General features: G+C 39.5%; 1 protein-coding gene across 2 annotated transcripts in view; it reads left to right on the top strand.

Annotated features, from left to right (window-relative positions):
- The window catches only part of kiaa0513 (KIAA0513 ortholog), a 22,743-nt gene continuing 17,653 nt past the window's right edge, over nucleotides 1–5,090 (top strand). For both annotated transcript variants that reach the window (XM_024282347.2, XM_024282346.2), the window contains exon 1: nucleotides 1–158. The gene's annotated coding sequence lies outside the window, so the exon portion shown is untranslated. The remainder of the gene's footprint in view (nucleotides 159–5,090) is intronic.

Below are 5,090 nucleotides of genomic sequence, written 5' to 3'. Positions count from 1 at the left end.
TCGCTGATTGGCTTAGCTAGATCCTGACGTCATTGGGTTCCCCCGTAGTCGTGTTCCCTTGTGTTCGCGCATGCGCACTTGAACCAGGACCTTAGTCACGTCTGTCGAGTCTCGGCGGGGGAGCAGCAGCTTTTCTCCTTCCACCTCTCACGTTTCATGTACGTACATCTCCTGTTTTATGCTACAGATTCATGTAACATTCCGTTTAAACCCCGAACGTTTGGTTCCACGAATTCCCAACGTTTCTTCTTCTTCTTCGTGTCGTTTTGAATGGCTGATGGGGGCATAGCGGAGGGTTCAGACTCGATATGTTTTGGTTTTTCGGGACCTCCGTAACCCTTCGCGTGTTCTGTGTTGTCCTCCGTGGGGAGGCGTCCCCCCATCCTGTTCTGGCGTGGGGGTATCCCCGCTCGCCTTCGGTCAAACTCGGCTTCCAGGAAGCGTCCGTGTTTGCTCTGAGCTGCTTCCTCCAGCAGCTGTCAAGTGCGCGGAGGCGCGCTGATGCCTTCAGCCGAACTCCCTTCACAAACTCCCCGGTTTGTTAGGCTTTCCTTCTCTGCCAAAAATACAAAGCAGAAAAAAGGGAGGACAACACTTTCCCCTAATAATATGAAAACCAGTATAATTCGGCCTGTTTTTATTGTACTGTAATTTATCATTTTGCTTTGATTTACAGTGCTAGGCACATAATCTCATAAAAAAGTATAGATTTTTGTGGAAAAAATAGGTCTGATTCGGACTACTTTTTATTGCTGTATGTTGCTGTTTTGTGGAGTGCCCCAAAGCTCTGTTTTGGTACCACTTACGTTTGTTTTTTAACTAAATTCCATTAAACAAACAATCTAATCAAAAATATCTCATCATACTTGGTTAGTTTTTGCAAACATTGGTCCAAATAGAAGCTGCAACACTGTAAACACATCCATTCTCTTAACCCGCATCCTTTATGGGGTCGCAGGTCACCAGTTTGCCACATTTGAGATCTTGGTTTCTTTTCAATGCAAACCTGAACATCAGTGTCGTATTGCCTCAGTCCAGAGACCTCTAATAGACCTGCACTTCATCTGGCTGACAGACTCTATGCTTATCTTAAATTGCACATGGAGCATAACTTCCTCCGTCCTTTTTCCAGCACCCACTGCCCGTATCACCCCGACTCTTTGTATCTGCTGTATTTTTGGCTTTATCGGCTGTGGAAGAATGAAGATTGGGGTGGAGTGTTTCTTTGAGCTGCACGGGGTCGGCATTTACTTAGGCTACCATTTTAGAATGAAGGGTCATGTTGGGAAAGCTGGAGCAGTATGATCATAAAAATAACGACAGAAACGTAGAGAAATGTGGTATTTGACCCCAGTTTGTGCCCTCAGCTGTAGCAGTTTGTGCAGACTTCAGCTGAGATTGTGAAGCTTCTGCTGATCAAACGGATTGAGTCGCTCTCTGACCAAACATTTCTGCTTTTATTTAACTCCTACTTGGACCCACCACACTGGTTTGCTTCTAACACGTGTCTGTTTTAAAAAAGCTGCTGAGCTCATCCAGAACCCTCTCATCAATTTCCTCTGATTATCATCACCTGATTTCTCTCTTGGTTTTTCTTCAAAAATGTCATTAGCATTATGGAGTCAGGTTTTTAGAAGTGTTTGCTCTTCATGCACACATATATTTTCAGATACTTTTATGTGAGAATTTTCTATTTTTGGATGAATTAAACATTATCCACATGTGGCGTACCTCAAGGTTGTGATTTAGGACTTGTTTTTGTCTTTTTATAAACACTCCCACTAGAAAAAATAATTAATATTCTTTTTTATAGTATTTTATTCTGACAATATCCATTAATATTAGTTCTTTAAAAGTCATAAAATTACATAAAACTGCTTAAACTTCTGTTCCTATGACTTAAGTATTTAAAAGCATTTATATATTATCAGTTTTGAAATTTTTGGCTATCAGCTGCAGCTTCTTGAGCGATCATATTCAGCTTATACAGCATTCATCGTTGCATTATCAAAGGTGGTACTGTATTATACTTAACCTTGTAGTTTTTTTATGGTCCAAGCATGAAAACACTATTAAGTGTTACTCCAATCAATTTTGATCTGTTGTAAAAGTGTTTTCGGTGGTCTTTTCGTTACGATTATGTTTTTTAAGGCAAAAAAGAAAAAAAAAAGTTGTTTTCTGGTACATAGAACGGCAGGAGTTCATTATAAATTCCCCTTCGACCTGTGTGCGACTGTGCGCCCATTTTCCATCATCCCTTTGTTTACACTCACTAGTCAACCCAGAGTTAACATTAGTGGTGGAAAAAAAAGGAATTTTTTCATCTGCTCCTGATTCACAAATTGAATAAAGAAACACCCAGAAATGCAATTTCAAGCTCAGTAATATTAATGCATGTCCTCCACCGTAGGACAGCGTTGACAAAATCGATTAATAAATTTGATATAATCTAAGCTTAATAGATCAACTATCAATCCATAAAAAAGAGATCGATCTAGCACATAAATGCTAAAGTCTGCTAGCTTGATGCTAACGCACATAAATGCTAAAGTCTGCTAGCTTGATGCTAACGCAAAATGGAATTTTCCATAGGAGGGCTAATGCTAACGCTTGGTCAACGTAAACATACATTGCAACTTAATGAACAACTTTATATTCTCACAGGGATGAATTTTACAAACATTTTTTAAAGTAAACATTTGTGGTCTAAAACAGTTTTTCGCTCCTTCTTTGCTTATTTTTCTTTTTAAAAAAGTGTACTGCTATAGCGCGAGAGCCACATAGTGGCCAAACTGAAATGCCTTCCAGGAGAAGCAGAACAATATTTCCAATGTTAATGATCTGAACATTTTAGTTAGAGCTTCTCTTTTGAGAATCCATGTAACACTGGATGATATTAACGATTTTATTATTTTACTAATACATTTTACAGTATGTGAAGTGTATCAGATTAATGTACATATATTCAAAACATATAAAGATTATCAGTGTATTTCTAAACAAATTTGTAAACTCAAAATTGAATTAAGTGGATTGAAAGAATCGAAAAAATTAGAATTGAATCAATCCAGGCTCTGGTGAATCGAATCGAATCGATTCTGGAAATTATTATCAATACCCAGCACTACTCCACGGTGAGAAAAATGTCACAAGAACATGCTAAGAACACCAAAACAAGATTTAGAATTGTAATCAGAAAGCAGCATAGAAGCAGAACTGAAGTTTATAAATTCACATTGAACAAACATCAAAATGTCATAAATTTCAAGACCGAATTGGACATGTTTTGTCACTAAAAACTGTCCTTTCCCGTAAAGCACAGTGGTGGAGGACTGAGCTTTTTTACTAGAAGGTTCATAATTGATGTTGTTTGAAGGCTGCTCTCACTGCTGCTGCTGACTTGATAATGGGAGGCTGGAAAGTCTTCCCTCTCAAATTTCACTGGAGGATTCTGGGTCAGGGAAGCCCCAAGGTCACTTTAGATTCTCATTTCAATGTGAGCCTGGATGTGGATCAGTGGACCGGGACGAGGAGGGGGCGCTCATGGTCCGAGCTGGGGCTCCATAATGCAGCAAAGACATGCGGTAAAAAGTTGATTTATTGCTGTGAATTTTCTGCAGCGTGGTTCATAAACCTGAGGTGACAGAGAATGATTAGCCGTGAGCGGAGCGACTTCAGACCGGCCTCTTTTTGTGCACTTTTGAGTGTGTATAATTATATTTTTGGTGGGTGGGGGCTACTCTGGGTAATTTCGTGTAACAGTTCTCATTTGTTTGTGTGAGTGTTGTTCAGTTTTACATAAATGGGGAGTGAGAAAAAAGGAGGTGCAGCCAGCAGAGCCTCCTCCTCAAATCACTCATGCTGTCTGAATCCTTCACCTTCGCTCTGATGATACCTGGGGGGGCAGCTTGTAAAGGGTGGGGGGGTAGAAAAAGAGGAGGAAGCTCAGTTTTCTGCTCATGTAAGCAGAAACAGTGGAGGCAGAGATGTGTGCAGGACCTGGGGGGGGTGATGGCGCTTGTCAACCTAAATGGCGTCATTGACCGGTGGACGATCTTACCGCCGCCATTCATCGTCAAAAGGGACCGGAGAGGGGGTGCTCACGTCGGGCATGAATGTCAGCTGAGGTCGTGACAGCGTCTCACGCCTTCTGCATCGACTGTACGGAATACCAGGAGTGCCACAAAAAATAAGGCAAGAGGTTAAAATGAAACTACATTTACACATCTCAAAAAACATCAAGTTTAGCTATTTTCCAAGTAATTCATCATTTTATTTGACCAGAGGTTGATCCTTCATCTTACATAAGTGGTTCCCATCCTCCGGGCCGCGGACCGGTACCAGACAGAAAAAATAAACAAATATCCTGACTTAATTATTCCCTTTTCTGTTCCTGAAGGACGTTTTGTTTTGAAAGACTTTCTGATTCTGTCCACATTTGTCTGGGTCATGTGACTTAAAGCAGCTACCTGCATAGCTAACTAGATTACTAAGCTAGTAGCTTAAAGTTAAATACAAAAACCAAACATTACAACATATAAGTGTCTTCAGGGAGAAAAACAATCAGTGAGGAACCCTAAAGAGCCTTCGACTTCAAAGAACAATAAAACTTCTGTTTATATACCACTTTTACGACGATTGCGTCATTTTATTTTGCTTTATTTATCCATTACACCTTAAAAGTGGGACGTAGCTGAAGCTAGCATCCAGTTGTTAGCCTCCACTTTGACGTTAAGGGGTAAATCTTCATCACAAAGTTCAAGCATTTTACAGAGAATGAAAATGAAATCATATAAAGTTGTTGATTTGTGGAAACTTGTAAAATGAATGTTTGAGAATTTCCTACAGCAAGACATCAATTTATAAACTTTAACACAGAAAATGCCCATTTGTGTAGGAAAAAATACCCAATGAATGAGGATTTATGTAAATACAAAATATGATCGATCTTTTTGCCCTGAAAGATAATCAGTCTGTATTGATGTTAAAATGTCAAGTTTCTTTTCTGGAGTATTTTTCAAATTATAAATGACTTCTACAAACTTTGTTTCATTGAATCTTCATCATCTGTATAAAAAATATCTACTGAT

Source organism: Oryzias melastigma, linkage group LG6 (assembly GCF_002922805.2).
Source record: "Oryzias melastigma strain HK-1 linkage group LG6, ASM292280v2, whole genome shotgun sequence".
NCBI lineage: Eukaryota > Metazoa > Chordata > Actinopteri > Beloniformes > Adrianichthyidae > Oryzias > Oryzias melastigma.
The sequence above is the reverse complement of the archived record's forward strand: the minus strand, read 5'-3'. Positions and strand labels throughout refer to the sequence as shown.